General features: G+C 38.3%; 1 long non-coding RNA gene across 1 annotated transcript; it reads left to right on the forward strand.

The window, feature by feature from the left end:
- Window positions 1-17,147: 17,147 nt before the first annotated feature.
- LOC107078319 (uncharacterized) lies at window positions 17,148-21,514 on the forward strand. The gene is made up of 3 exons (XR_001479256.2): window positions 17,148-17,416; window positions 17,603-17,684; window positions 20,164-21,514. It is a non-coding gene; the product is annotated as an uncharacterized lncRNA (long non-coding RNA).
- Window positions 21,515-24,688: the final 3,174 nt, after the last annotated feature.

The following is a 24,688-nucleotide window of genomic DNA, read 5'->3' on the forward strand; positions in this document are numbered from 1 at the left end:
GCAGGCATGCATGAAATTATTTTCCTTTCCTTCAATTAGCTTTATTAGGGTTGTTGGCTGTGATAATACGCAGCGGCATCCAAACTCTTATTGTGGCAATTGACAGCTCTGGCAATATCATTGGTGTTGTCTCGGTTTTTGGGTATAATAGGATAATACTTGCAAATAAACTTTGTTACTGCCACGGTTGTGATAGCTTCTCCTGAGTGGTGTTTTAAATTAACGGGTGTTCTGCTATTGTAGATGGCACACACTTTTTCAAAATTTCAAAACGTTAAAAACTGTTTCTCCTTTGAAATGCGTGGTTATTTTTTTCACATTTTCTCACTTTGGCCCTTCTGCACTGCTATGGGAAACCGCAGACCAAACATCCCACCCTCAAGATGAAATAGACAGAAACCACTTGCCCTAACCACTTGAGTCTGCATTAACTGGTAAAGCTATTTGCAATAAAGTTCATTGAGGCTGGAAATCAAAGTTGACTAAATAAATGGGTATTGCCATAAACAAGATATAATACGTCTTCCTGGTAGTGCAGTCATGCGTACTGTAGGTAGGCCCAGGTGTGTACAATAACAAGCACACGGTACACATCACCCTTCCACACAGTCTGCAGACCTCTCCAGTCCTGTGTCGCAGGCATGCACCTGACTCAAGTTCCTTCCCATGACTCGATACATGTGGGCTGTGACCCCCCCATAGACTAGCGGTGAGTGTCGGCCACTGGCGTGTCCTCTGCACAAACCGAATCACTCCGCTAAGTTCAGCTTCAGAGCACATGTGCATGACATGTTCATGGGAACACCTCGGACAGCCCGGGGTGTCGTGATCAGGCCTGTGCCATCTCATTTACTGACACCGTCTTCTATATCTAAACACACAAAAAGCGAAGTAAAGGAGTACTGGAAGCAAAACTGTTAAGTCATTGGAAATCTAAGCCTTAAATGCAGAAACATACAGTACACTACCACTCAGGCATAAGTGTAAAGACAGGTAGCTCAAAACAAGATTCGTTTTTTTAGTCCCATTCATCGTAACAATAATGAAGCCATTTTTGTAGAATTATTCCAGCACCAGCTCCAAACAAAAACTGCGGGACTAAAATGAAAGAACCCATCAAAGGCAGTGCCCTAAAAAATGAACAACTACATCTGAAAGGTGTTGCAAATGTGTAATGTTCATCTATCATAAGGTAGCAAAGTCTGTGGGATTGTTGTCCCTAGACTCAGGTTTTCCTGGCTTGAGCGGACTGGCTAAAGTCCTGGGCCAAATAAGTGGCCTTGCAGGAAATGATCATACAGTAATTGCCTTTTGTTGATCAGCTGTTGCTTTTCTGATTATGTCACATTCTGCCAATTAGATTTTTCTCTGCCAACATGAAGTTTCATATGGTGATGTTATTACTCACCACAATGACTGTAATGACACACGGACTGGGTCGGGGTGAATGTCTAAAGATTTGCTTACTTGTCCTTTTTAGTGTCTACACAGATTGACTGGGTAAAATCCTCAGATTAATCAGATCCTAAAATCGAAATAATCTAGATGGCTGGAATGTCCTTCTCTCGTATGTAACCTTACGTATGTGCTTACCAAATCCCTTCAATCTGTGTGGGACCAGAACTGATATCTCTAAACACACTGTCAAGAAAACTATTAAAAGTGGGGTCAGATTCATTAGTACTCTTTACAAAGCAAACTATCTCATTGCACAGGTTATTGTGAAAGTTAATTCATGTTTGTTTTGCAAATCCTTGAACAAAATCATTGACTTTGAAATATTAATCCAATTTATTTTATTGATTATCTTTCAATATTTCAGCATGTTCATGACTCAGTTGTGCATGCACCATTAAGCTGTTTTGTAATTGTGTAGCTTAATTTCATTTTCCCTGAAGAAAAAAAATAGAGTAATATATTAAGCATATCATAAAGAATTTCACAGCACATGTAGATTTTAGTAAAATGTAAAGAAAAATAACCGCAATTATATTTTTAATAGGTCCATCTTAACAGTTTAGACCAAATATAAAATCTTGAAGGTCATTTATAACTACATATGAAGAATATTTTGTGAGAAAATGTCAAGCATTGCAAACATTCATTAACAATGCAGATGACTACCTTTAATGAAAAATTCACTCCCTAATCGATTGAAGTACTGAAATTATTATCCTGTGCAGAGTCCTCAGTAATTGAAAACAAAAAGACAAGCCAGGAATGATCACGCAACTAGACAAACCATCAACCGTATTTGTGATGTTTCCTTTCGCAGGACAACTAAGGCCTAGAATGAAACAGAAACCTCATCATTCAGGGACGAAGAAATGAAATAATACAGTTGATTTCCATCTTGCTTTTCTCATTATAAACAGTAGTAAACCTAAAGAGTTTTGTTCCACAACTGGAACAGCCCTATTTCTCAAACAGCAGCATGCCTCCTGTGATTTGAACCCACTACCTTCCAGTTCAGAGTCCAAATCAATGTTCACTCTTCCCCTACTAGCACAATCCCAGCCTTCTTTTTTAAATCCTAAATATAACACCAAGCAGTGGCCTTAATCCCTAATTGTAGTCTGGATTTTAGCATTATTCTGAGACCTAACCTAAGTCTTAATCCCAATCCGATCGCTATCCCTGCAACCCAAAACCCATTGCATTTACATTTCCTACTGTGTCTGTCCCCTCATCCTACCTGTTAACCTTGTAAGTGTCAACACAAGTGTTAAAACAAACGTTTTAAGATGAAGATGAAAGTGTGGTACACAGAAAGGCCTATGTCTGTGGGGGCATTAAAATCGAAAGCAGGAATTTGAGTAGTCAGATTTTGGGACTTCCAGAAAGACATGGCGATTTGTAACTTTATGTTTTGGGGAATGATCTGCTCTTCCAAGATTCTATATCCAAACCTGCAGTCTGCTGTATTCAAAGTTTTTGATCAAGCGCTTATTGTGGATCAGGATGTTGTTCTCATGGGGATTACCTGCCACCTCTTCCCATTTACCTATCAGTTAGGACGACACCTCTCATCCCGACAGCTTGAAGAGAATAAATAATAAATGAAAGTGGTATTTGAGTTTCCAAATCATGCAAGAGGTCAGGATCCTTCGTTTTGGCGAACTTTGTATGATGTTTTGAGCAGACACCAGTGTAAAAGGTGGAGGTCTTGGACAGGCACTATGGTTTGTTTTGTAAGCGCAGTAGTTTATAAGCATCTACCCAACGTGTCATTGAAGTACTTTTCATGGTTTGAGCGTTTCCTTCACTCCAGGGATGGGAGCAGTGGGGGTGGGGGGTGAGGGGGTGCTGAGAGGCAGAAAACACATAGAGGAAAAGTTAGCATTCTTTCTGAGCATAAATCTGAAGCTAAGCGAGCATTTTGTATTGATTTTTCCCGAAGCCTGTAATCTTGAAAGCTTGTAACAGAAGATGAGGTAAATATCATTTTATTTGCTCAAATAGGTTTAGATTGGATTGAGATGAAAAAAGTAGGGACAGGCAAAATCTAGACTGAAAGCAGCAATTACAGATAATTGTTTTCAGTAGTAACTAGAATAGATTACCTCTCCTATGAAATTGTCTGATGAAAAGAGGGCCAGGGTAATTTTATTTCGCTAATTAAGAACTATAAAAAGACAATAAACGATGTGCAGGTCCTTTGTTTTATTTGGGCTATTTGTGTTTTCTTTTCATCTTGATAAAACAATTACTTTTTCACAGTTTGTAAACCTTTTGTTCAGTGTCAGTTCTTTTATCCCTTCAAATCATTACATGTGGCTGTTTTAGAGCATACTGTACATATTAAGGTGGTTCCGACATAATTAAATAATGCTGTTTCCGGAAGAAATTCAAATTTAAAAGACTTAGGTTGTAAAGACAGTAGAGAAACAATTTGGCATGCATGTTAAATACTTATCTGTTAAAGAGCAAATAAATGAAAGGAATGTGTCTCTCCATGGCAACATTTGAGCTTTAAAATATTAACACAAATCATAAATCATTATTCATCAGACATCCGGGTTGAAACTAAGATTGGTGGAGAGATGTTTCATTATTTTATTTGTAACCAACACAGAAACAACTCAGAAAAAAAACAATTCAACAGATCATGTAAAATAGATATTTTTGAAGTGTTATTTTTGTGGTATTGATTATCAAAAGTAACTACCACACTACCATTATAATCTTTTACCATAGCTAAATACTAAACAGGTGTAGCTGCCCCTAAGCAAGAGAGGTTTGCGGTGATTGAGATTAATCTGGACTGAATTGTCTTCCAGATTTACTTGTAGCTGCTTTGACATCCAACCAACACCTAACCAAAGGTGAGTGGGGTGTTCAGCTCACATCCATTAACCGAGCTCATATGCTGACTTGTATTTTAATCAAGCCGCTTCATCCCAAAAAAACCTTCAAACACCACCAGCATTCTCTGTCTGCACGACAGCCAGAAACTTGCAAGCTGGGGACGTCCAACAATAACACAGAACGTTAACTTCTTTAGGTACTGAAAACAGATGCAAATCCCAGTGACAACACAAAACACAGCACTTCAAACAGAGAGACAAAACTGAAACCTTGCTCTTCCTTCCAGCTTTGCTCCATTTCTCTCCTGCTGCCAAGAACTTCAAACACGTGCTGTTATTTTCTCTCTAGATCAGTAACTTCGAATTGTTCCACCTGTCAGCCTGTAGTGACTCCCACAGCTAGATGTTAGAGTGGCTGTTCGCGCCTCCGTTTCTGCACATTAGACGGCATTCATTTCACGCCTCTATTTCTTTTATTTGGCTTTAAAGTTTCTTTCTTTCTCACTTGAATTTCACTAAGACTGAACTTTTGCTCTTCTGTCATCAAAACGCATGGAAAGGTTGAAAAAGGGCAAAACCGGACGTGTCACTGCTTGTATTGTCATTGCATACATTGCTTCATATGCTCACAAACAGCCGTGTGAGTTACAAGGAAAGGAAGAGGAAGCCTTCATGTGCAGCACATGCAGTCTGCAGAATTGACACCCACAGACCCTCCTCAACAGTCTTACAATCACCTGCAACTGTAGGAACGGGTCTTAATACTTTCCACCAGTTTCACTTCACCAGACTTTCTGCTTCCTCGATGATTTACTTTGTGTTTAATGTGGTCTCAAGTTGGCAGAGCTGCTTCTCTGAAATAGTATTTTAAAAACCTTTGGAGATTCCGCAGCATTGCTGTAGATGTGCTCTGAATCACTTTTCAATTTCTCCAGGCTGCACAAGTGCAAAGGATGAGGCTTTTCTGCTTTTTAAAACTCTGCCACTTGCTAACCCTGCATCACCCTGGGTTAGACATGCCATACAGCCCCGGCCCATTTTTTCATGACTAATCTTACAACCATGTTATTTTTGGAAATGCTTATTAGCAAAGGTCAGCTAATTATTTGTACACTTAATTAAGGTCATGGTTGTAATCACTTTTCCCATAGTGCTTTATATGTGATTGAGCTAAGCACTCTTGCTCGACCCATTTCATCATTTGTCTTACAGATAGAACAGCCATGCTAATTCTCTCTCTCTCTCTCACTGATTACAGGCCCTGAGAGCTGCACTATGCATTGTACATATCCAGTATTATTTTTATCACGAAAGAAAAATGCTTTTGTGTCTTTGCACTGTTCATCATCATTTGTTCAGTTCTCATTCACAAAGTGTTCATTCTCTAAAATTGCTTGTGACAGACTGCATTCATACAATGTCCTTCAAACACAATGATGTTATTTGCTTCATACCGATTCTTTATTGCTGATGGTGGTAATTAAAAGAACTGGAGTTATGCCTCAAGTACTGGCAACATGTTGTGTATTCATAACATCTAATGTTCCATATACATTAGTCAGAACAAAAGTCCCTTAAATAGTTAAATAATCTGAAATAACTAAATCACCACCACCACCAAAACAATGAAGGAAACATGATATATACTGTAGTTGTCACATAATTTATCAATCCTGCACAAAACAAAGACCAGTTCTCCTTTAGTGGGCTATGTTTTCAAAGTGTAAAAGAAAACAATCATTAAGAATATTCCAAATTTGTTCATATCAAGATGAAAAAAAATAACCTGTATAAAAATGGAAGCAATGCTCTTTAATATGATGCATTAATAAAACAGTTTTTTATACAACAATTCAAGTAATAAGTGCAACATATTGAAAATAATTTAGACATAGTCTGGAAGCCTGAAAACAAGGGAAGTCTTTAACAAATATATTCTTTAAAACATCATTTGTATACCACATTTTATTACAAAATGACAAGAAATGCAAAACTGAATTGCTTTCTTGAACGAAAGCAAATTTAAACTTTTTAAAATCACCTGAAATCAATCATTTCTTTTGGAAAGTCTATCTCAGACTTTCATCATTTAGAGATGAGATAAGAAAGGCATTAGATCTGGCTACAGCATCTACCAATTTTAGTTGCATGACCCATAAATACTGACCAAAGCATTTCACACTTGTCACAATTGTCTGTAATTTAACACCTGTTGTCTCGTAGTTATATGTGCAGAAACAACTCCTAGTGTATCCTTTGTTGTTAAAAAATTCTCTTAAAGATTATGTGCTTTTGAGAAGATTTTCTCCAACACAGATTGTATTACTCCCAGAACCTCTGTAAGTTGCACTGAAAACCCAGTTTATATTCCCACAGATGTCTAACAAGCTGTGGATATGGTCCTGGATTATAGACAGGGAAAAATCAATAGGCTGCTGTCTCAGAGGCATCGATATAGATTATGAATCACAGCTAGGAAGTAGTCAGTGATCGCTGTTGCCAGTAGTACTGTGGAGCGGTGTGAGAGTGTCTTAACCTGCTCTAATGGACTGTGTGTTTGGAGAAACAAAACAGGTGGCAGTCCTAGAGGTTTTACATAATAGGTATTAATGTCCTTCATGATGGTGCCGAGCAGCACCATGCACAGTGTCTTACCCCACATTCGAAACAGCCATTAAGAGTTTTTTTGTCATTTACAGCTGGTTGCACAAAATAAAGATGATGTCTGTTTACATTCGCTTTGTTCCTTTTATATGCCAGAAGAAGGCTTGTTTTCGTTTAATGTGCCTTTAAGTGTGATTAATGTTTATCAATTATAGGCAAAGCTAAGTATTCACAGACCTTTAAAATCAATGGTCTTGCAAAGACCAGGAGTGTATAGTGCAGTTCAATAAACAGTACTACCTGATATTTCATGTGTTTTCAGGCTCAGACGGCACAAATCTGCATAACTTTAAACAATTAGAGACAGACAGCTTAACTTAGCTTTAAACTACCTTTTTTTCTGTGAATCATCTGAATTTATTATTGTGAATCTGCTATTATTGAAGACTGCAGCATTCAGCATTTGAAAGTACTGTGTGTTGATTTGCAGCCCATTATTTTTGGCTTATGTGTACATTTTAAATGCCCCGACACCACGAGGGAAAAGTACTATGTTACTGAAAACACAAACTAGACATGACATCTTTCTTAGCCAGAACACCACAACAACAGCCAACAGCACAGTGTCCCACAACTTGTTATCTGAAAGATTGTTATTGAATACCTGTCAAAGGTTACATTGCCAGAGGTCGCCCTTTTGATCATGTAAGTAAGAAAGTGGGAATGAGGTCACAGGATAAAAATGTAGAGAAACAGCCTACACACACTTTAAAAGACCAGGCGCTCTTCAATATAATTATGTCATTTAAAATCTAAACATACATTTATGTGGCGTCCAACCAACCAACTAATCAAAGTCACAAAGCTATAACAATACATTTTATTTTCTAGGTTGGCAAAAATCAGTGGTTTAGGCTTTAGAAAAGCCAGCACTGATTGGTCACCTTATATCAGCAAGGAAAAAAAGGGAGCAATATTAAATATTACTACTGGTGTTACTAATGTTAAATAATAATTAAATAGCAATAAACTTTATTTTATATAGAACCTTTTAAAGGAAACCATTTTAAAAAGTGCATCTTTCACACATGAACTCTCTTAACCGTTTGAGTTTTTTTTGTTTTGCTGGAGTATGAGACACATAGCAAAAATTGAGTTAATAAAATATACCAATAACAGATTTCCTTGTCCTGTGTGCTGATTCCTGATTCCTGCACCATATGAACACCAAAAGCTGGCCTAATATATTTAGCAGCAGAATGGCTGCTGGCCAAATGATATCCCTGCTTGTATGGCATTGGCTGTGATGATATACCGCAGATGAATGCATCATCCTTTATGTGCTAGATTTCATTTTCCATTTTTGTAAATGGTCATTAAGGTGAAAAAGCAGCCAGATCGGGAAGGGATTATTATTATTATTATTTCTTCCTTTCTTTCAGTGCGCTGGAAGAATCTCAAGGTCGGCTACATCACAGGACAATGAAAATTATCAGCCTGTCAATCCACCTTACTGGAATGTGGTCTCTGGCTCAAAAAAAAAACCCACTCCCCCTCACAGCCTGAGCAGAAGACATGAGGCCGGGCTTCCGGTATCCAGCCAGGTGAGCTGTTAGTGTTTCATGGAGTCACGCCTGTGCAAGAGCGAAGAGCTTTCCAACTCCTCTTTTCTGCCCTTCTACTCTCTCGCCAGAATGACATGCGTGTGGCTTGTGGGCTGTAACAGCAGAATGGCCAATTCAGAACCGTCCTTCTCACGCTGTTTCAACTAAAACCCCACAGACGCAACATGACCACACATTTCATCAAACCCATTTCAAGTCAGAAACTTATAATGCTGAAGTTGTGCTCATGACCTCAGAGATTTTCCTGAAGCCCTGTGCACTACAAAATAACTATTGTTAAGGTCAAGTGTATGCACACTTAGTTGTTAAATGCAATTAATGCAAGCAGTGTAAAAAAAAAAATCCAGTTGGTTTACAGGAAAGATACCCAGTTCGTGCTCTTACTGGGTGTGAAATTAAACAATTAAGTTACTGCTGTTAAATTTAATAAGACAACTGTATAAAGAAAGCTATATTATTAAAGAGAAAACAATATAATATTTATTTGAATAATTTATGGTGGCCTAACGTTTTGATATCAAGTGAGCTCAATTTGTATTTTTAAGTTCTAGAAACAATCTGTTCTATCAAGGTGCAAACAGTATATGTTTTCAAAGATGATGCTGATAGAGGATGCTGATTGCTGACATTTATTTTAAAGCATAGAAGTTTAGGTTCTACTTCTATAATCAAGTAATTATTATTGTAGTTATTTTTCTCACATGTTTTACAGACTTGGCACATGTCGGATTTTTACAAGATGTCACAGCTAAGAGAAAATGCAATAATTGCAAACACAAGAAAAAATGAAAATGTTACCATGCTGGACATGACGGAAAATGATAAATGACTATAGCCAGCACGAAAATAAAGTGCTTCTAATGACAGCTTGAGCCACTACACTTTCTTTTTTAGATCCGAGCTTTTGTACAAATCGCCCAGATGAAGAGCAGCTAATCTGTACATGCTTAGAAGGAAATTTAACTCCACATGTCATCTGTGCGAATTTACACAGAATAAGGTCACGAGCACGAAGTACGGGGCGCTCTGAACGGGCTCATGTGCCCGACCCAGCAGCTCGTCAAACAGCTCAGTGACGTGCACTGCCATCTCTCTCCACTCTCTCAGAATGCCCATGCCTGGAGATCTGCTTGAGATCAGACGGACAGAAACACAACACGATTGTGATATTCAGAAAAAAAAAACACAACAAGGAAAACAAGATTTGAAATGTACCTTCCAGTACTGAGCAGCATTGGAATCAGTCCCCCACAATAGAAGGTGTGCGGTGCACTGTCAGATAGAAATTACATCTCGATGAAGGCACTGTTGGCGTTAAAATGCCATTTCACTTCTCCAAGGACTGGAGAGCAGCACAGTGCCCACGACAGACTCACATTTCTGCTTTTCTTCTGTGACCAGCACTGCACTGACAGTCCCTGTCACAAGAAACTGAAGAGTTTTGTTGTTTTCAGGCTGACAGGCCTATATTTGTGGCTGACCTATCTTTTGTTGGCGCTAGGTTCTATCATAGAAAGGACTGAAAGGGAACACAATTATTCCCTGGTACTCTTAAGATCATGTTTCACAGGTAATCTTCTTGTCTTTCCTCTCCCACACTGCTGGGCTGATTCCAAGAAAGAGTGCATTGCGCTGAATTACTGTTTTTGTTCAAGCTCAGAGCTGTAACCCAACCCTCACCTCCTTCATTACCTCCTAAATTCTTTAGGGCTAATTGACAGGAAGCCTTTATTTTTTGATTTGTTCCCATTTGCTGTCGATGTGCAGTTGAAGGAATAGGTAGGGCAGGAACTTTAATTACTCCTGCTAGCACCGAGCTAGAAACATCTCTGTCTCCTAGAAAAACCAGCTTGACATTTTCACTTACATTCAGATTTTTTATACATACACTTTCTAACTCACAAATGAGGCATGTTAATAGATTAAACAATTATATAAATAAACAAATATTACACCAGACTTATTACACAAAATAGTGACCGCAAAGTGTTTGAATATATATATATACTGGAAAAAATAGATCTGTAATTAATGCACATATTAATTTAATGATTTCATAAATTAAAACATCTTAAAAGAATACAGTTTTTTTCCCCCACAAATGACAAAGCAAAATGCATAAATGTACCTCATCAATCTGAATTTTATTTATGGCTTCAAAACTTTGTTAAAAAAAAAACATTTTGGTGGGGCTTCACCACCCTGAAGTTACTGTAACCTCCCCTGGCCCAGGGACTGAAAGCACTGAGAAAGAACCTTCGATCTGTAACTCACACACATTTGGAGTGGACACAGCCCGCCTACCGAGGAAGAACATCGCATGCCGGATGTTTGCGCACATTCTTAAATCACAAGGACACCAACCTCCCTGCACACACTCTCACACCTGCGGAAAACACGAACTCCTCACCTTTTTCTCTCCAGCAGCGTTTTTTTTTTCTGTTTCCGGCAATAATACAGGTCAATTGTGAGAGGTTCCCTTTTTTGTGATTTTTCCTCTCTTCAGAGATAAGCATTTTCTTTATTACAGTTATTATATCAAAACAAAGGGATACAAACATATTAAAGCAATCTTTACATCAATACGTCTCTAACAGGAGCAGCCTATTTACCACACACTTTAAACCCTCCTGACAATTTTTTTCTTCCTCCTATTAAGTTAGTAAAAGGTGAGTCAGGAAAATAGAAAATCCACTAGGTGATCAATAGTTCAGCAACAATAATTCTCAGTATCATCCACACAGACAGAAATAATCCTAAAAGATACTGTAATACATCTCACCGCCACCACAAAGGTTTAATAAAATGCTACCGAAAAGGATAAAATGCTTGATCTGTGTTACAAGCCGGGAGTATTGTTCAAGTATATCCACACCTGATAGTGCTTGTCAATGGAGAAGAATGAAGTCAAACCAAGATATTTCCTTTTTAAGCCGCATAAGGCTGCTTGTGCCTTGTCAGATAGGACTCCTTTTTTTCAGACCTTTTCCCTTTTCTACAGGGGTATTATTTGGGACTCGCATTCATAATCTGGATAGTTTCCTGAACCAGATCCCTGTGTCTCAATCAGCATTGATAGCTTTGATTTCCCACAAATGGGGCAAGTGGCGACCGGTTTCCGACAAACGCCGCTGTTTAGCAAAACTGGAAGTCTGAAGAACACTTGGACAAATCCATTTGAATTTTATTAGGGCCCTAAAAGAGTTATGTGATTCCCTGGGATCCGATCCTTGCCAATCAGGCATGGTAAATTGGATTCTTGAATAGGAAAATCCCTTAGGGAGAAAGAGTAGATGTTATCTAGATCAGACGCAGTGATTTTTTTCTCTGCTCTGTGCTCACCAGGTTCTGTTCTCTCTTTAGTGAACCAATAAAACCATAATAAGTATTGATTAACCCATTACTGGGTATTATTCAGTGGCTTCAGCCTGGACTGTATTTAAAGTCAGCACCTCAAGACTTGTCACTGTGGAGCAGCCCTGCCTTGTGGTTTCGGAAGGATGCAGTGGGGGCGAGACTAGAGATACAGATTCATATTCCCGTTCAAGTTTATTCAGGTTACAGAGTGATTCTAGATGAAGATACTGGGTGGAAGACAAAGTTCGCTTGAGCTCTCAGTCAACGCCACCTCAGTATCAGTGGGGATTCAAGGGGCTGATACTTCACTGCTATCCATAGTGAGGCAATACAGATGGAGTTAAAAAATGTGCAAAAAATGCCCCATCACATAGAATTTTATAGTCAAATGGGATCTTAGCATATTTCCCTTGCATCATTCTTTCATGCACTGTAGTATAATAAACATTATGCCAGCATTACTCTGCAAACAGAACGGGTCTCACGAAGACCTCATTTCCTCATTTAAGGGGCAATTTTCTATTTTAAAGTTAATGTTATAAAAGAATGCAATGAATTGGAAAATGTATATTTTTAGGATGACGGCTGCTACATTGGCAAAGTTTTGGTGAGATGCTGTATGCAATTTATCTGTGAAAGTTCATGATTCTGCCCTCATGGGCTCTTGCTTGTCTTAGGTTTTAATTTGCCCCAATGTCAGTGTTGATGTGCGCTTAATTTAGAGCTGTTTCCTAATCATTAGCTTGTTGGTGGCTCTTCTGCATTTCCCAGTGAGTACAGCTCATTGCCTTGGAATACAGAGATCAGCTGGATAAATTAAGTTTGATTACAGAGGACAAGGTCGTGGGCCGAATGGACACAGGTCGAACAGAGGCGTCACAGCCAGCTGTTTTTTACACTGTCACAAATTACTCCGGTTTAACGGGCTATCTTGCTTTTAATTCAAATGCGATTTAAGATCCTCAGTGCACATCCATTTGGTGTTTTTTTTTGGTGCTTGTTTGATTAAGGCACACACGACTTAAAAAAATAATAATGCTAGGAACAGTCCAGTGTGTTTTAAATATTTTTGGTCATTACCAAAAGTCCCTTGATTGAGTGATTTCCGATACATTGTCAAGATAAATTACATTCACTTAATTAGATCTACAGGAAGTATAGCTGAAGAAGGGACAAGTATTAATTTAGGACTTTGCAGAAACTGACACTCCATCTTATGACCCTGAGGCGGTATTATTTGAGATCCCCCCTTGATGGAAGAAATTCTGTCTCCATAGCAATTACCTAAGTCTTTTATCAGTCATTTCTAAGAAAGAAAATTAGAGCAATTGTGTCAGGACAGTCAGATGGGCAGAAATTGCACACTTATTCGGACCACTTATGTCTCTGACTTTGTTCCTGCTTGATGGATGCTATTGTTCACTCCTGTGGCTTTGAAAGCTTGATTGGACTTGAGCAGATGTACTGTACTGTACCCAAAGGGGACAGCTTTTATTTCCATGGCTGTCTATTACTTTAACCTTAATTGAGTCTAAATTATACTTATCTTTTTGTTTAAGAGAACAAATAAGCCTTTAAAAGTAAATGAAATCAAATAATTTTGAAATGAATAACAAAAAGGGGGAATGAACTCACTAGATGCTGCTACATCTTTTTTTATAATTAGAAAATGTGTTTATACATATGTAATTGCTATCTCAGCTCAAAATACATTTTTATATAGAAAAAAACAGGTTACTGAAATAAAGAGACAGCAGGATTACTGGGATGCTAGCCAGCTGAAAAACGGATAAAATGAGATCTTTTGGGAAAACACATTGTGTAGCACAAAAGAAGAAAATAAAAAAGAAGCAATTATAATTTCAAAAATTAATTTCCACATACAGTACCGTGATTAATGTTTAATAATAATAATAATAATAATAATAATAATAATAATAATAATATGTAACTAGCCCTATAAAACAATCACAACAAGTTGGCATTATTGCCAAAAAAATTAGACATGCTCATTTTCCTTGAGAAAATGAAGAATATAGCACAGCTTAAAGAGCTGGTGATATGCTCGTCTTCATAGCTCAACTTGGGACCTGCCAGGCTAATCTATTCCCAGTTCGCTGGCCACGGTCCTTTACTCTATCTGTCTTAGCATATTGATTTCCAAGCTGTCTTATTGGTTCCTAACATAATTATACCAGGAGTAGGTCTCTTAGTACTGCTAATACATTTACACCATGGCATCTAGGGGAGCTTATATTCTTGTCATTTATTCAGGCTGAAGATTGGCTTGGTAAAAGGCTGTTAAATATAGTGAATTTGAGGCTTTTCTTTAATGAAAAAAGGAATTAGTGACCTCAACCCCTACATTTTCAGAAATCAATATATGCTAAAAAACAAAAGGTCTTCTGGATATATCAGTCTTTTCTGCAATTTATAATACTCGTTAAAAGAAAATAAGTGACACAAACGGTGGAGGGAGAAAAAAAGCAGCTGGTTAGGTGCTTGTGGCTTTAGTAGATATTTCAGATTTCGGCCACATGGCAAGTGACATATCATAGAAAAGCACAAAGAGAGGTAACAGTGCTATATTAACACATCACTTCCCATAATAGCAATTAAATCAACACTTCCCTAGGCATACTTTCACTTTTAGACACTAAAAAAAAGCCAGCATTAATGGTTACACAAACAGCAATTGCCTCATTACACAAACAGCCTTATTCTCACTGAAATGCCAGTTAGCAGGCGAGCAAAATAAATATTTTCAGGACTTCACTTACAAAAGGAGTTTCTGAGGCAAAAGTGGTCCCGTTGCTGAGATCCAGCAAGCAGAGAAAGGGTTAATTAATTTCAATTTCATTTAAATACAGTCCAATTAGACATAAAAGGTAGGAAAGGGGTGCATTTAATTTTGATTGCCTTTGTGTCTTTCAGCTTTGTATTTGAAAATGTACACCCTATCAATACCAGAAATTACATACACACTGTGACATGGAGGGATGTTATCTGACATCTTAAGAATAGATGGAGTATATCTCTTTATTTCTGTTGTTACATAATTAGAAGTTTTGTGGTGTCATTATCTAAGCAACAGTCCTAATAATATCTTACTGAATATGAATGTCTAGTTGTTTGCAGGTAAGGTTTTAGTCTGCCAAAGGAATAATATCACAAAAAGAAAAAGGCTATAGTCTATTTATTTCACTGGGCCTAATTGTTGTCAGAAAGTGACCTGAAACTCTGAGACAGTATTTTTCAAAGTCAAGACCAGAGAAGGGTGCAGCCATTTATCAATGTTTATACCTTTTTCACCTATGCAACAGCACTTGTGAAGGTCTGTTTCTTATTTAATTCTGAAGATTTTGTTGTTAATGGAAAACACGCCTCATAAATTAGGGGAGTAGTCAATTACGAGCCTGACAAAGATTGATTCTGACCCTGCCATTGGTCACTACTGCCAAGTGAGGCCAAACACATATCGCAGCCCGAAAAAAAGAAGACTGTCCGAAGATGCAGAAATGAGGCCCAGGGTGCCTAGAAAATGAAAGAGAGTGTTCTGGTACTGTATAGTGAACAAAGAATGACTTGGGATTGAGATGAATATTAACCATTGCTCTGTATTTTTTTGTAACGCAGGTATTTTTGCTTCAATACTTCCCCTGTTATTCCATCTGTGCCATCTGGAATTGTGGACTGCTGTACAAAATGAAATATTTCTTTCCTGTTTTTTTTCCTGTAATTTTCTTATTTTAATGCCAAAGATGTAGAACATTCAGAATTTATACTCCACCATACAAAACAATCGCAAAAGGTTTGTATGGATATTTGTTGCATCTAGAAATACTGCAGTAAAGACTATAGGCAAGGCTATTTTTTGCAGACAAATGGAAAATGTAAAAGCACTTATTTCCCGTACTGAAGTGTAATGGAGACTCCTGTACATCAGTCCATCTGCGTATGAGACATTACATACAGTACCTAGAAATCTGGCGATAGTACGGAATGCCATACAGTATTAACAACAAATATTTTATTTCTCATTAAGCCAGACACATCCTAAATTAAATAAATTGTACTTTGCATTAAACAAGCGAAACTGTTTTGTGCTGTACAGCACCGTGTTTCTGCAATACTATACTTCAAATGTGTTTATGTATTCCATTTCATAAGCAAAATATACTTAACCATCCATATACATTGGGAAATTTCTGTGTTTATAAGCACTCTGTCCTTTATTTTTAATATTTTCATAATTTAGATAAAATCATAACATTAAAAACATGTATATACCATACTACAAAACACATAGTTATAAAGGAATGTGTAAAAAAGACACTATAAAAATATCCAGCATTTTTTAAAATGTGGTGACCCCTTTCTCTCTGTGGCACCCATAGGCATTCTTTTCAGATTCATGTGTATGTCCTTTATTCCCTCAACATAGAGCATTACAACATGAACTAGTCTGAAGGACAGAGATATTTAGGTTAGATGTACACACTTGAAAAAAAACCAACATTTGTTCTGCTTGAGAAATTCATTTCGTGTTTAACTCAAGTTTTTTGTCACCAGGTGAAGGATTAATTTGCACCAGGCCCAACACATTTTTAAAAACCAATAACTTTCACTAACACATTCCTTAAAAGCTTAGGAAGAAATAATCATCCTTTATCAGATTAGTGTTCTTTAAGACACATCAGACAAATAACAGGAAATAACACTGCGCTGCCTGGTAATGTAATAAAGTTCCAATTATAACACTTATGAACAATAAATGGGCTTCTACGTGGCAGAGCTGAACACGAATCATCATTATAGTTTGTTATGCTATCTGGATTTAAAGGCTTCTAATACATAATATGATTATAATCCACACAGCAAAGGTGGCAATAGAATCAAAACTGATGGCTCGAATTTGTGGAATTGTCAGACCAATCAACCTTTAAAAGATGCCACAAAAGTCAAAGGGTTATCACAGCATCAGATCCCCATTTTATTTCACAATTTTATTAGCAATTACGCTCATATTCTGCAGCTCCAGTGTATGCTTTTTCAGTGATATCTTCCTCGATGCCTCAGCACAGCCACGGTATTTTCTATCTCTGTGGTCCTGTGTCCTCACTGGGCACAAGAAAAAGCAGTAAAATAATAATAAAATGTGTCCTGGCTGATTCGTTCACCATTTACTGTATAGTACACGCTGTAGTAGTCGAACAGAATTTTACACCGCATAGCACAGGCTTCCGAGCAATAATCTGCTGCTCTGACTTTTCCCATAAAAACTCTCTGCCTAGAAAATTGTGAGTTGAGTTTACTGTGAAGGCAAGACACACCGTATTCTTTCCTGATACTGGTCTATACCGAGGGGCGAGAAAAGGGAAAAGCGCATATGGTTAGATTTAAAAGAAAATAAAGAACAATATAAAAAAAGAAAAAAGAAAAAAACATACTCCGGTCAGAAGCTGACAACCTGTGGGGACCTGGTGAGACACAAAGGCTTTGGGATTATTGAAAACATCAAAAGTAAGTGCCTTTATTCATCTTGCTGGTATAGCTTTGGAATTGTTAAATTAGATATGTACTTCGGCGTCAAAGGATTTTAAATAGCATTTTAATGTAATTCAAGTGCCTTTCTATATTAAGGGGAAAGTTTTTTGGGCATATTTTGAGAACTCATTTATTTTCTTTCTTTCCGCTGGCTTTAATAAGATTCCATGGGATTTGACATGATGCAGCTCTGTGAAGAACACAGGAAGCCGAAGCAGGGTTCTGGTGCAGCGCGCGGGTCTGGGTAAGAGGGGCACGGCCCCTGTATTCAAGTTATACTCACCACCCAGAGCATGCTGCTTTGGATAACCAAAACGATAACGCCTCAGCAAAGGTGGCGATAAAAAAAAAAGCACCCATGTGGAAACTTAAAAAAAACCAAGAAAATGCACTGGAATTCTCCTCTAGCATCGGGATTTCTGATGGTTATACCATGTTTGAAATTTTATTGTCATCTCCCACGAGTAGCCGTTGAAGCACTTTCAGGATGGACCAGAAAGCTACACACTGTGCTGTGTGTCTCTGTGTGCATTTACATATGTGTGTGTGGTACGAGGAACACGTTTTGGGGTTACAGTGTCTTTTAAGTGCAAGCAGTTGTTGTGGATTAAAGGAAACCATATTAATGACTTCTTGGCTCTAGTCATTTCGTAATTTTTACAGGTTAGAATGATTGCAAGTAAGCGGAAGCCATTTGGTCCATCGATTGATGGAAGGGATTCACGGTGCACAGACTTCCAATTCTTCTTTCTGCATAAACAAAGTCAAAATTAGCAGTCTTTAAGTTTGCTCTCATTAGGGCTCATCAGCTTGACATAGCTAGCTGTGACTGGCAATCAGCATGTTTTAGGTGCACACATGGTCTTACCTGTATGTACCTTCTAAGGAACATCTTTCATGGCATCTTTTAAGAGCATCCACTTGCAAAAAATAGCTAAGACTACTATCTTTATTTTTGACATTATTCAAAAAGCAGAACTAGAAATCTTCCATCCTAGTTTCTGACTCCCAGCACTGAAATTATTATTTATTTCTGTAATATATACATACTTTTGAAAAGTGTATAAACATCTATTGCAAGACACAAGGAAAAAACAAGAAAGGCATAGTTTTCCTAGTTCTACATTCTTCCAGCATTTAACATGCACTTGGTATGTCATGTAGGCTTCTTTCTGTTCATAATTTACAGTAAAATATTTCAGTAATCCCTATTCTTAAATTTCCCAATAAAAACCGTGCCCAAAATGGGATTCTAGTACATTTCTCTCTTCCCTCTGAATCAGAATTTCTAAACCAATCCGCCCAATATGGAGACTGGGATGCAGTCCTATCAGGACCTTTTCTATTTCTGTTTCCAAGACACTGTTTGTGACAGCAGGAAGGCTAGCTAAATTCTGCTCTGTGTTTGAACAATCTGATCTCCCCAAAATGTACTGCTTTAACTGCTGCAGCAATTTCTCACTCCTCCTCCTCAGTCGTTGTGTGGTGGGCCTGCTGGTGCAGAATTGGTGTCATGCGGTTGTGTGTGGCACTTCAGTGGTGGGCAAACAGGGTTTACTGCAATATGCAAATCAATCCGAAAATCCTTGGAGATGAACACTGCTGCATAAACATTCTCACCAAATGTTTTCACACCAGGAAAAGGGCAGAACCCCAGATTACTGGCTTTAGCCGCTGCTGTAGTTTTAGAATTAACAGGTGCTCCTTTGAACTAATGCCAGATCTCTGCCATTTTTTCAAGGTGCTTATTTTGGGGGCATAGGGGTCAGGTTCCTCCTTCAGCACTATTGTCTCTGCTGACCTTCTTCAGTTTATCAAACATGTTGAAGACAGTTTTTCCATCATTCCCAAGTCTTCCTCAATATCCCTACAGATTGTGGGGGCGTTGGGTAAGAAGGGGAGGTTAGAATTAGACCTCTGTTCACTCTGCACTAATACACTCCTACTCTAACTGAGGTATATTATGTCATGGTGTGACTGATAAGGGGCAACCTGCCAATTCAGTCAAATAAAATAAAAATAGACCACAACACCAACCTTTGCTATCAGCCAAAACAATTGCCTTTTAAATCAGATAAGAGTGAAGGGTTTGCGGATTATGAAAGAAATTACTTTTATTTTTTTTTGATTGTTTTTTTTTTTCAGCCAAGGGACGAGGACGCGTCTTCACTGGCTCTTGTGCTCTGTGCTTTATTTTTACTTTTTGTTTTTGAACTGCTTACATAGCCTCTGACAAAACATGACTAGGACTTTGTTGGGCTTTGTTAACATCTGTGCTAGCAGCTTTAGAAAAGAAATGGGCTACAGGATATTACAGAACAGCAAGAAAAAGTTTAAATATTTCTACATTTTGACCTGAATAATATGCTGAAGTTTGATTAAAAACAAAACAAGATAATCTATTTTTTTTGGAACACTGTTAAATACAAAGCAAGTATGTATGTGTTAAGACAGATTTTGATTTTGCATTATTTAAGAATCTACTGTTATTTTTTTATTATACACCACCCCAATGTGGAATCAACAAATTGCTTCTTTAGGCCTGAGTTCACAGAAACGATGCCTGTAATGCACATGGGAAACCTGGGTGTGTAGACAAGCTACTCTTGCCTTCCCTACCATGGGGTTGTTAATCTTTTGACATGCTGAAAGTCCCACAGTGCCCTGCAGGAGGGTTAGCAGTGATTGCAGGAGCAGCACGTCTCTCACTGATGTCTTTACAGGACTGGAGGCACCCAGGGAGGCAGCAGAAATCAGAGCTGAGAGAGCACTGGACAGATAATCCCAACCCCGCCAGCAGACAGGGAACACTCCAGAGCGACGAGGCTCAAAGATCTCTCCAAGCAAGTACTGAAGCTCTCCGTTTTACTGTACCCCTCCCAGTCATGACTCCACTGACCTTTCAATATGCATCACTTCACGAGGATTTTAGGGTCCTGCCCTGTGTGGGTTTAACCTTTCCTTAAACACACCTTTACCGGGTATTCTCTCCCTGGACCCAAAGCCACAACTCAATGAAAGAGGTTGACAATGTTGCTAGAAGGTAAATCACAAGCTACTAATGTGCTCTGCATCCCTTCGCCATCAGAAGACTCTGGCAACTGTACCAATGACCTCAAAGCACCTCTGAGCATCCCCAACCATCAGAGGCCACACAAGGAATCACTTACACTCAGCAGCAGCTACAGTAGTATTGGAGTCACAGAATATCCATGATCCTGATTAAGATCATCAGATGACTCCGAGCTGCCAGTGTTCAATGCAAGTGTCTCTGCAATGGCAACTCTCTCAATGTGACAGCTGACATGTCAACGTGGATCATATCCCTTTGGATACTGGCAAAGGTTGATGCATTCTGATGTATCCCAGTTGCTGTAGGTGTCTCATTTGCTGATGGCAAGGCACGAGAATTGCATGCTCATAAAGGAGAAGATGAAAAGTTTTGTGTGGTGGGGTAACTCACCACGTGCAGGACAAAGCCTGTTGTTTTTTCAAAGTAGGCTGCACTGTGCAGTTTAATGTTTTACCATACACTTCAGGACTTTTACTCCACCTTGTGCTACAGCAGCACAGTTAGTACACAACCCCCCAACCAGTCTGCAAGATAATGCTCATTCCAACATGATAGGAGCCAGTCCAAACATTTTTCTATCTGGGATCACTATGATGCTCTGTAATGCCAAACACATCACCAATGGAGCAATACAGGGCATCATCAACCACCACTGAAAAACACTCCAAATGGAGAAACATCCTTGCAGTCCTTGTGCAATCTCTGCACGTCTCTGACCTGCATTTTGCATGCCTGAATGTGCCACATGTCTTTCGAACCTGCTTCACACAAACCTGTTTGTTAATGAGCAATTGATGTCACAGCCGAAAAATAGTAGTGGTTATCTTGATGCAGGTAATAAAGGCTTCTGAAGCGTTTCGGTGTACTTCATGTTATTTGTACCATCATAAAAATGTGAATGACACAGAGGAATATACATTCAATGTAATTTTAAACTTGCAGAAATATGTCCATTATCACAAATATCTTTCAAAAGAGTCCAGGGATGTTGAAACAAATGTTCCCAAATAAAATCATAAAAAAATAGGAAATACATTTGTGTTATCATTTGTAAAGTTTCCTGAAGAAGGCTGCAGTTATCAAAGAAACATTTTATTTGATCTCATGTTTTCATACAATTTCAGAGCTCAATGAAAATTGCTTTGCACAGTAAAGCCTTCAATGATTTATTAAAACTGAAGCAAGTGAACATTATCATCCTTCAAAAACAAGACTCCAGTCCAATTTCTTTGCTGTGCATCAGGTGACATGACATGAAGTAATCTGTTTTGATGCTGTTGCTCTGCAATGGGCATGTTGTTTTCTGTAATTAAGGTTAGAGGTGGTTAAAAAGGAAACCCAAGGGGGTACAAAGCGATCCAGAAGGAGAGGCTAGATAATGGCACTGTTTCTTAGAAACAAACAGGAGAAATGAAATCTGTCAATTACCAATTTCTAATTTTAAGATTAGAAAATACCTGCATCTGGGAAAGACAGTTTAACACTAGATCCAAAACATAATACAACTCAAGTCGTTATTTCGTAGGTAGGGAACAAGACAACACGTTAAATTATTTTTAACCATATACAGCACATGCTTTGCACCACTCAGTATCAAGACACTATTTATGGGAGCCCTGATTTAATATTCTCAGTGGGAGTACTCGAAAGCTAGCAACTCTAAAGGCTGGAGGAACCAAAATAACGTTCACAAAAATGGTAAACTGTATTGTTTGATGTGCAAACGCAATGATTATATTTGGCTGTTTGACAGAAAGCCAAGCTTTACACTCACCGTCTTAAAAAAGCACATGCTACTGAATATAAGGTTTCACTGCCTAGTGCTGAAAACATTCAACAAGTCTGTCAAGTATGCTGTGTATGAAACGGAAACAGAGCTTTTTGTTTATTTTTACCGGCTTGAATGAAAGGAGAAGACCCGGGCCTTTAAGACGTGAACTTGCCCCCGTTCTATTTCCTCCTTGAAAGGCTACGATGCTATTAAATTAGATTTAAAAAAGAGGGATATGGGATAGACTTCCAGCATGAGGCACTCGAGGGCACTCGGAGTCAAGGGCCAAGGCAGATGATTGTCTCCTGCTCTTGCCGTGATGAACTCAGAACGCCACAAAGCCAATTAGTACTGGGCCCTTGCGTCCTGCCAGGACCCACCTGCCTGAGAGAGAAATAAACGTGCTGCAGTGTTGCTGTGCAGGTTCTCCAAAGGACTTGCGGACATACGGTTTGCATAAGCAAATTGCTTTCTCGAGGAAGAGCTGACCCTTATTTAAATACATCCTTGTTATCATTTTTCAGAAAAAAGGCAGTGTATAAAAGCAATCTTTAATGAAGCTGGCAGCACTGGCAGACTGCCATTACAATTGTGCTTTTCTGTTTTCTGCCAGAGGAGTGAGAGGGAATATTTTTTTGTGTGTTTCCTGATTATGTTAAAAGTGATATTAAATAACAAACAATACGTCAAAAGACACTTTCCTGGAATGTACCTATATGCAATCATAACATTATACTCTGAAAACAACAAAAAAAAAATGTTCAATGCAGTAGCCTGAATAAGAAAAAAAAGACAAGTGAGCAAGACAAAAAACAAAAGAGCTTTGCAAGACCCATTTATCATAAACAAAGGACCAGAAAGTGCCAAAGTGTAATTGATCATGTAGTTTTCCCTTAGCAATTATGTTAACATATTAATTAAGGATAAGAGAAGAGTTTACAGATCATTTATCATGAAGGTAATTGTTCATCCCACAACACCAGGTTGTGTCTTTAAACATCGCCTTACCTCTCGTTATTCTTATCTTCATCACATATATTTTATCCCATGCTCTGCACCAAGCAAAGGTATTAGTTAGTCACCACACCAAACCACATATGCTTGATTAGGTTTTCTCTTTCCTATCCAAAGGAACAAATCTACTATCTTTAGTTTTTTAAACATTCCTGGGTGGAATGTTCCAGACAAGAACTCAGAGCCCAAAGCACAATAGCTGTTTTCACCTGCTGGTTTGCAGCACCAGTTCTAGGCACACTGGCCTCACTTTCTGCATGGCTCTGCTGATCCAGCCATGAGACCTGAAAGCAAGATCAAGTCACTGAGCTTGTGGGAAACATAGAGAAATTAGTTGTCAGTTGTCAACATCTCTTTTAACATCTTCTAAGAAGACTTATCTTCACAGATTTCAAAGACACATTGCCGCCACGACCCCAAGAAACAAAATGAGATAAAACAAACACAATTTGCAAGAAATACAAAAGCAGAGAGAGTAAAAAAACAAAAAGTTTATGGCACAAGTTTAACCTATGAAGTAAGGATCTGTTCTGGCATTTATGACAATTTGTTGAAGAAGAATTAGTGAATGTCACTCTTCTGTTGTCTGGAAGAAATCTGTAAAACATAAGGTTGGATCTCTGGTCGTTTTACAACATCTCTCAGCTTTTGGTGCTGGAATAGTAGGAACAGAAGACAATGTTACCAATTAGAAGTTTTGACTTCCATCAGGAAAGCACCCGATTGGTAAAGGATTCAAGGATTCAAAGCAGGAAATGCAATTATCCCACATTCTCAGCAAATACGATTATGTACAAATATTGCCAGCAGTAGCTTTCAATTGTGGACATGTTAATGTCCTGCAGCAAAATGCTGAATGGTTTTAAAACATGCAAATGAGTTTCTCTGCAGACATAAGCTTGGATAATGACTATAGTGTGTCAAGTACTTGGGTTATTAAGCATTGCTTCAACTCTCACATTTCCAGGAGACCAGCTGTCTTAGTTTATTATGCTTGTGTCCCCATAAACACTGATTGAAAATAATGCCGATTTGCTGCACACCTCAGGTCTGCACCTCACGGCAGCAGTGAGATGGAGGCACCAGATGAGAGAGGAACGTTGTGAAGAGGCAGAAATATAGATGGTCTAATTACTCTTCACAATTTTCTTGGTTAGGAAGCGCATTGACAGGCACACGATAACTCACCTCCCTCTGACGAAAGCAACACTTGGACAGACAAGAGACTTTAATTCCCAGATGGAAAACATATCTGTGAAAACACTCACTCATTTGTTTTCTGACCTTCACCTACTGTTAATCAGTCTCCGTCTACTGTAACTTCAGTACACCCTCAAGAAAAACTGCAAAAGTTCAGAAAAAACATATCAAACAAAAATGTTTGTGACTG

This window comes from Lepisosteus oculatus, chromosome 6 (assembly GCF_040954835.1).
Source record: "Lepisosteus oculatus isolate fLepOcu1 chromosome 6, fLepOcu1.hap2, whole genome shotgun sequence".
NCBI lineage: Eukaryota > Metazoa > Chordata > Actinopteri > Semionotiformes > Lepisosteidae > Lepisosteus > Lepisosteus oculatus.